Source organism: Osmerus eperlanus, chromosome 6 (assembly GCF_963692335.1).
Source record: "Osmerus eperlanus chromosome 6, fOsmEpe2.1, whole genome shotgun sequence".
NCBI classification, from domain to species: domain Eukaryota; kingdom Metazoa; phylum Chordata; class Actinopteri; order Osmeriformes; family Osmeridae; genus Osmerus; species Osmerus eperlanus.
The window spans coordinates 16,503,268-16,512,675 of record NC_085023.1 but is presented as its reverse complement, the minus strand read 5'-3'; positions in this window follow the sequence as shown (position 1 = coordinate 16,512,675).

Here is a 9,408-nt window from a genome sequence, read left to right as displayed (position 1 = left end):
AACCTTTGTAACAGTTAAAAACAGCCCTCTCAACAAAGTATTTTAATTGTATTATTCTCTTTAGGCTACTCGACCGTGCACGTAGTAAATGTATTCTTTAGCAGTGTAGCCTGAGATCTTTATCCTAGATCTGAAATGAGCATGCTCATTGAAAACATCACTATTAGATTAGGAATAAAAAATATGTCATGTAATGTATAATGCAAAAAGTAATGCTAACTCACTTACCTCTGATATGTTTGTGTCTCTGACAGCTTTTTTACAGTGTATGCAGACAAGGTATACAAATACACGTATAATCTGATCAACCTTGAACTTGTAGACAGCTAGTGGAGCTCTCCTATTTGGCTTTCTTTTAGTGCAACAAAAATAATTACGATTCAGATTTTTTTAAATAAGCCTCTTTATACTTCGGTTATAAGGTATTTCATGCACGTGTAACCATGACTATCTTTTTATCTTTCATTTTGAAAATTGTGTCTAGAGTGACGTTAGTATATTAATATTATAGTATATACAAATGTTAATCAAATGTATTTGATCAAATGTATTTGATTAACATTTGTTACAACCTCACTTTAGTTCAGAGAATGAGGACAATTTGACCAAAATATTAACATTTCAGCAGCAGTTACTACAATGTAGTGCACCACAGAGTGACTACATCCTGTTTAGTCCATTGAAGATAAAGGGAAACTTTTTTATTTTTTTAATTTTTTTTAACATACTTAACTTAATAGTGTAGACACTGTGGTTTGTAATATTACGTTGAAGTTATATATAAAAGGGTCTACTTGACTTTTCAGAAGAGGGGAAAGTCTAAGAACATTGATTTGGTGTGGGATAGGGGGTGGTTCCCATGGGTGATGCTAGGATAGCTACGTGCAGTTTCTTCAGTGTTTGAAGTACAGAGTATTGTTTTCCAGCCCACAGCCTGCATTCTCCCAGCAGGACAAGGAACAACCCATAGGCATTGCCTCAAAACCAAACTGGCCAGCGCCCCTGGGCTCACAGACACAGGCGTAGCGATAAAAGAAAACCATCCAGCCGTGGCCTTGCTCCCATCAGGTCAAAACCTGCAGATAAGGGCCCATCATCAACACTGATCTATTATCCACCCACCGCAGCTGCCCAAGGACTCCATCCACACAAGGAAAAGAGAAAATCAGCCTTGGATTTGCTTTCTGCACAGAAATAGGCTCCTTGCTGTTGTGACAAGAAAGAGGGTGAAGTCAGACTTTGCTATCAGACACCTGGTGGGAGACCACAAAGTTTAAATTGTTCCCACTCAAAGTCCTATGGGGGTTTTGACAACTTACACGAAACTGGCTATCTCAGATGAGGGAAAAACCACCCTAGTGTTCCTAACCTGTATTGCCAAACCATTGACATTTTCAGCCACAAGGAAGGAGTATGTGTTGCATAACAGCAGGCACGTTATCATCAGCATGTACCTCTGAGTGCCTTTAAGGAAGTCCAATTCCTGTGATGTCTATCACAGTATCAGTCCATTCTTGAGCTACAGTCTATTGTTTTCTTCCAGTCAGGCATATGGAAGAAACGTAGAAGATATAATCAAAATAAACATATAAAACCATGTAAATCCCTTTCCTTGCGGATATATGACAAACGTGTATCAGTTGGTCATATGAATAAGTACTTTTTTATTGTAACATTGACCTATTGTTTTACATTTCATTATGTTGGAGTGCAGTATGATTCTGACTACTGCCTCTCAGGTATACTTTGACACCAGACCAACATAAATCTATAATAGTTTCTTGGTAGTCTCTCTTCTACAGGGTCACATCATGTGCATTCCCGTGGCCCGCACACCCAAGGCTCTTGGCACTGCTTGGCATGGCAGTCACCCCCAGCCTCCACTGCTCTGCTTTATAAACCGCCAACCAGCTTAATCTGTCATTTCTTTCTTCATTACACGCTACTGTGCACTTGGTGTGATTGTGATGTGTGCTTTTCACCTTCCAAAAAGGATTTGGGGTTAGAGATATTGTGTGTGTGTGGTCTATACTACAAACATAAAAAAAACATTGATGTTCAAATTTAGGGAGGCACATAAGGAAGCAAACACCTACAACTTGATGTTGTAACAGTCTGAGAGCATTTTTGGAGTAGGTACAGAATGTTTGTGGTGCTGAACAAAGATAGCACTGCCCCTCAGTCAATCAGTGGTATTGCAATCTATGGTTGAAGACCTAAAGATTACATTGAAATTATATTTGCTTGCTAGATTCAGACAGTATACAATATGATGATACTTTTCACTTTGAAAATAGTGATTATGAATTGAACATGGACACATATTCTTTTGAAGCTAGCTTGACTTTCAATTCCCCATCAACAGCTGAGGAACACTATACGGCTACATTTCACAGGGACTAGATAGTCATTTGTTGTTTGAACTAGAGGCCTTCAGTTTAGTGGCTCTGGGGCTGCACATGACCGAAGACCAAGAGAAATCCAAACCACATGGGAAAGGTGCATATCTCCTTTTTATCTATCCTGAGGGAGAACCAGGATATACCCTTGTGAGCTCCTGTAGCAGATAACCCCCACACACAAATACATACTACAGCAGTTTATTCAGCATTTTCTAGTAAATGTTACATTTAGTCAGGACACTTATCCAGAGCAATTTACAGCAAATACAGGGACACTGCTTGCCCCAGTGTACCTCTGCATTGATACTTTGTTGCCAACCCTTGCTTGCCCTAGACTACGAGATCGCGTTGAATAAAACTCTTCTACCGCAAACCACCCCGCTTCCTGTCCGCATTTGGGTCCACCATCCTGCCTTGTGACAGGTTAATGATTCATTGATGCACCGTTGGTATCCAAGCACCATTTATTCAAAGCCTACTACATGAGACGTGATATTATAGCACATGTTTACTGGAAACTGGTTCCTGGCCTTGAACTTTGTTCAGGCCAGTCCATTTGCGCAATGACGTTCCTGGAATGTGCATGGTGTTTTGACTGGGTGTTAGATCCACCCAAGGGATGCACAATCATGCATTTATATTCAGAATTTCCTTACAACATTTTCCATCATGTTTAGTCCATTTAAAATTAATAGGTGTCAAACCTGTGACTCAGTGGCAACTCACATTCTAGTTCTCATAACATTGACAAAGATTTCCGTAAGTTTACATAATGTCCCAGATTCTTTACTTTGACTATTAGATGTTCTGGAGAAAATTCAATCAGATCATTTGTTAAATATTTCCATCCTTCCTAATCAACACATTCTTTACAAGTCTGGAAGTCCTAATCTTTGCCAGCAGATGGCGCTTGAAGAGCTGTCTTTGGGACATGCGAAACAGACAAGACAAATGGACAAAAGGTACACATAGTGTTTTTTATTTATTTTTACTACTATGTTACGCTTATACATACTTCAATAATTTGTTCACTCAGATTGGGACTCAGATTGGGTGTCTGGACAAAATAAGAACAACATAATTACAATAATTACACCACGTCAACATGCTGACTGATTCAGAAGCATTGCATAGTTTTCCATGCTACCTCTCCCTTTGGTTCAGTTCATGCCTGTCTGTATGGGTTTAATATGTCTTAGTCAGCCCTCCCGAGGTTGTTGCTGGATGTCTGGTCTGCTCAGGTATGGCGACCAGGGATTAGACATGGGTGAGCACCAAACAGGGTCTTGCCGGGGAGGCGGAGGATGGGTTGTCGTAAACACACAGGCCATCTTTGTGTCAGTGTAAATCATTAACCTCTGTTGAACACCTGCAGACTGAGGTGAAGTCATGTCTGCTCAAAACCACCATATCTGCTGCATGTGGCTTTTGTGAGACACATACCGGTATCTGATCAGCCTAGCATGTTAGCCACTGTACTGAGTGCTCCTCAGTGTTTCTCAACCAGAGATCTGTTCAGGGGAATGGAGGCTGCTTTGTCCTGCATGCCAGTGGTCAGGGGCCAGCCTACACACCCTTTGCTATTTATGTCTTTCGCTCTTTCCTTCTCTGCCTCTCTTCCTCCAGCTCAAAAGCCAGCTGCCCTACACACAGTTCGAAAGAGAGATAGATAGAGTGAGTGAGAGACATAGAGAGAGAGAGAGAGAGAGAGAGAGAGAGAGAGAGAGAGAGAGAGAGAGAGAGAGAGAGAGAAAGGAGGAAAATTGAGTACATGGTAATTATAGTAAATTAATTTTCTGAGGTATTTATACAGTCGGTACAGTATGCACAGTATCTTAGCAAGATGTTAAGCAAGTGAAGTGGTCTAAGAATTGAGTGTGATTTAAGTAAACAAAGCATAGGTAAGAACTGAATATTCTTGTCATTCAGAAGATGTAACCGTCCCTTTAGTTTAACACAGTATATAATGTGCTCTCTTGAGACTAAACTGAATTAAACATATTAAACTGAATTGAACATAGAAAGAAATAGAAGACTATAAAATGATTGTAAAGTGCTTGAACTCTTTATAGAGTGGTTGTTGTTTGAAGAAGAACTGCGATAACGTTAACATATTTTTCTTCGGCATTCCTGAGTGACTCAAAAGAGTTGCATTCAGTTTGTATGGACATTAGGGGGATTTTTCCTGCTTAATGTCCACCTCGATAAACAAGCACCCTGTGACTCATATACACAAAGACACACATAAATATTCAGGTATGCATACTCTCTTACACAAACATTCTCTCATCTCTCAGTGTCAGGCCTGTTCATTTCAACCACTGCATACATCTCTCCTTGGCCAGTTTCTCTAGTAAAAGCAGTAAAGGATAATGCTGTGTCTTGGCTGTACAGTGACAGATAAGTAGGCCCAGATGGAGCAGGACTGGTTTGTCTGCCTGCATGATTTATCCCTGGGTCTGAGACAGGCAAGTCGGCTGAGGAAACCAGACCTGCACCAGTATCACAACTCTCCCCGTTCCTCAGTCCCATAACCCACCCGGAGAAATCCAAACCACATGGTAAAGGTGCATATCTCCTTTTTATCTATCCTGAGGGAGAACCAAGATATACCCTCTAGTGAGCTTCTTCTTTTTTTCCCATTTGTGATAGCCTTTCTTTCGACTCTGGGATTAAAGGGTTTGGTTATTTTGCAGCCCCTTTGAACTGTAGGTTACCCACTTGAACCCATCATCTGATAGTAGCAGGGTCATCTGACAAAAAATTCAGTTCAACTCATCAAAGATTTGATCGTAGGCATGAAATGTTCAATCTGCATCCTGTGTGCTTCATATCTACGGTACGTTGTCAAATTCAGTGCTGTTTCTATTCTGTCCTCCACTGTTTTGATTTACTATATTTTATTATCTTATAAATCGTACCTTTGTAGCCATTTTACAATAAACTCAACCTCTTATGTGACTTTTCAAATACAGACATCAATCTCTTCTCAGCCTCTGAGCGCTACACTTTCTACAAGTTCCACAAGTTCTACACATTCTGTGGTTCTAGATGTTGCTTGACATGAGTTACCTGACTCTCAAGCCAACAGCACATGTTCTATAGCTCTAAGTATGTTCTCAGGTGAGGCCATAAATCTGTGTTCCTAGGATGTTGCCTTCAACATATAATTCACCTTTTTCCTTGTGAACAGTTACCCAGCTACAATTTCAGCCTGATGTTGAGGGTTAGCTAAACTAAGTTCCAAGCTTAGTAGATAGGATATGGTTAACTTTAATTATGGTGATGTGTGAATGGTGTTGAATAATTGATTGCTTGTGTCCATGGAGCAGAGTTCACTTTATGCCAATAACAATTACATCAAAACTGAGGAGTCTTACACCATCAAGAAATGGTGTAAGTCTAATCATGAGAAGCATGCATGGCTCATTGGATCTTGCGTGGTTATCAAATGATTTCAAAGGCCTATTTGTCTTCCATTTATAAGCCAGACACACAATCAATGAGTTCTTTCTTTGCCTGTGTTGATGACACAAGCTTAATGCCCTGTGCCCATCACAGCCCCTTCCTTTTGCATGGTCAGCTCCTTTGTTTCCTCTCCGAGCTGGGGACCTTTGCACACGCTCAGTTTCACCACACGCGCTCAGTGTCTCTGTACTTCTGCTCGCGCTCAGTGTCTATTCTTCTGCACACGCTCAGTAGCTCTGAATACAATAAAGGCTGAAGTATCTGTGGCATGTGCCTTAGCCCCACAGTCGCCTAGAGAATCCCTGACACAGGCTAGAAGTTCTGAGAGACACTGCATTTAAAGACCATTAGTCTGCAAAGTCTACTGAATTATTACCAATCCGTTATCGACTGTCAGGACAGAAGCGTAATGCCGCTGCACCTGTATTTAAAGCACTTCAGTCTGTTGCTTTGAGCAAACCAAAAAGACAACGGGACAAGAAAGCAATAAAGTGTTTATTTTGTGTTCCTACACTGTCAAAGAGTCAGTGATTGGTCCTCTTGATCTTCTAAATGTTCTGTTGTTCACCAGGCAAGTTCAGACAGGTAGAACCTACATCCTACTTTTCCCATCAGAAATTTCCCTTTCCTACTGGTTCAGGCAGGAAGACTCAGAAGTAAGTTAGTCATTGACATTTTATTGTCAGTGCAAACACTTCGTTCTGGAAGTATGGTTTTGCTCACAAAGGCTCTCTGCAGATAAATCCTATAGAGACTACGTTTCATCATCTGTGGCAGAGAGCTATGATATTCATCATTCCCCCAGTAGAGAGAGCAAGACAGAACCAAGGGTGGAGGCTGCGGAGGTGGAAGCAACACAATTGAAGCTAAGCACATCCTGTGTCACACATCCTGTGTCACACTTGAAGCAATGAGTACGTGTGACTTTGGTCCTTAAATAGACCGCCTTGTATTGGAGGAGTGGTAATGAATGTGAGTAATATGACAATGATAGTTGACTGACATTGAGAACATCTCGGAGGGCATGAACCAGCTCCACCCGTTACTTCAAAGCAACAGCAAAGTAAATGATCACTTTTTGGACTAGGAAGTGAACGCCCAGTGTCTTAAACCAAACTAGCTGAAGATGGCCGGTAGAGATACAGGAGACAGAAGACAAGCTCTAGATGAGAGCTGTATTCTAAGTCGGGTTTAATATTTAGATGATAGCTTTTACTGTTAAGGACTAATGAGTGACATTATGCCAACACAACAGATGGCCCTTAGTGGTTCTGATATCAGGTTTGAGAAATATTCATAATTTTGAGAGATGTATGTGAAATATTACGTACATTCAGCTGCCAGAAACTAGACTGTCCCATATTAGTCTGGTAAACGCTTTCTATGTATTCTTATACTCTACATTCCTATGAATTCAGTCAATATGATGGTTTGATTGAAGCAAGAAAACAAGTTAATGACACCATCTTTTAGGTGACAGCTGGGAGCTTCCATGGCTGCTAAGAAACTGTTGAGCCTGTGTGAGTCAAAGCTGATGGGGATGTAACACCAGATGTCACATGCATATTGCTTCACTGAGAGTAAAATCATGAGAAACTGGATGTCTACAATATTTAAAGCAGATAAGTATATGAGCACAGTCTGATTGTATGGGAAAATATGATTTTTAGATTTTAGCAATATAGTGACTCTTCAGTACAGCAAAGAACACATTCTGAATGTAACCCTATGTGTGAGTCAGGATTAACAATAATACCCGATGTAGGACAGTATATAAAAGCCATGAGAGAGCCAAGAATGGCACACAGCAGAAATCCAAATGTTCAAACTAAATCTTTCTCCTGGTCATTTTCTCTAACTTCGGAATGTTATTTACTGACCACACAGATAAGACTTTTGGAAATCCCAACTAGAAAGACATGCGGTCCCTATGGACGTTCTATCACGGATGCAGAAAAACAGGAAGCTCTCATATGATCAGATTGCAGGGACAAACTGACACACTAATGCATTTCATGGGAGGGCATTCTTACTGGCAGGGTCAAGAAACATTAATCTTTTAGATGTGGCGTGTTTTTGGAGCAAAACAGTCATTTGTATAACATCTCACAATGTCAACACAATTTTTTCACTTTCCCCTGTGTCCAATTGCTTCCCCACCATCTACCTTATTGCAATCAACACTCCTGACTGTCGGTGAGACTGACATCTGAATCTCACAGTTTCTTTTCTTTTCCCTTCAAATGATCCGATGAGGGAAATACAATTATATAAGCTTTTAGTGTGTACATTCTTAGAATTCCTAGGCTGTAGAACATGTTCCCGGAGACTTTAGCACGAGTCTAATGAGAAACAGGCTCTGACAGGGGCCATGTCTTTCGCAGGATAAATCAAGACCTACCAGGGGCACCGAAACTCCACTATGTTCTTCCAGCTCCATCAACCCCACAGGCCACATACAGCATAACAATAACCATCTGTAACTGGTGTCAGGAAAACTGATTTTATCTCACGGTTGGCCGCTCAAATACTTTGTTATTAAGAATTGGAAGCTATTGGTACTGTATGAGGTCACATGATGGCCTCCTTTTCAAACTCCAGCACTGGGGATGAGTTATGTAATGGCATCAAAACAGGAATTTCATTCCATGTGCTTTATCTCCTGAAAATAAGAATGTGTCTTTCTCTTTCCTACTTAACTCTAGCCTGTGTAGTATTGGAGTGGCATCAATCCTTGGTCTTGGTTTGGCCTCCATTTGACTTCAGTCTATGACCTACCACTGCCTGTTGTCACCACCAGTTATCAATCTAGACAAGAATAAGCCACCAGTTCATGTTCCCATGGCAGAGATAGTGCTGTGGTTGAGATTGGAGCAAATTAAGGGCTGGTACTACCGGACAACCACAAACTGATTGCAGGACAGCCTGAGGCAAGCCTACTGGACTTCCTTCCAAACATCTCTGGTTCTCTGATCTCTTCTTAGCAGTAGTAGGATTTTGATACAGCTGTCTAGGCAATTACTTTTTTGGTGAAGTTCACAGTTCAATCTTTCGTACTGTGTACAAGAAAATACCAGAAGTCTTCTGCCCCTACAGTGTGTGGTCTACTGCATTCGCCTGTGATCTGAAAGACAGCTCCTGACCGTTATCTGCACATGAGAATCATTTAGGGAAAATGGCCACAGAGCAAGATGGTGTTTAAGCAACCCACAATGCCCTCATCTTTCCACACAAGTCTTTGAGCTGCTTTCTAGTTCTCTCTCAGAGAGTTGGCCAGTACCCACAGAATGGGTTCCTCCCAGTGAAGATGAAAACATGAAATGAAATGTTTACCATCAATCTGGAAATGAATGTTCACATGACAAACATTTGTAGACAAGAGCCTTAGAGCAGGTCCGATAGTACTAAAAATTACTCATTTTTGAGTGGCCTTTCATCAGTCCTCAGGACTCTACAGTTCAGCATAGGCAACTATTATGTACAATGAAGACAGAGATGGCAAAGAAAACAAGAAAACAGAGAGAACATTTTGTCCTCG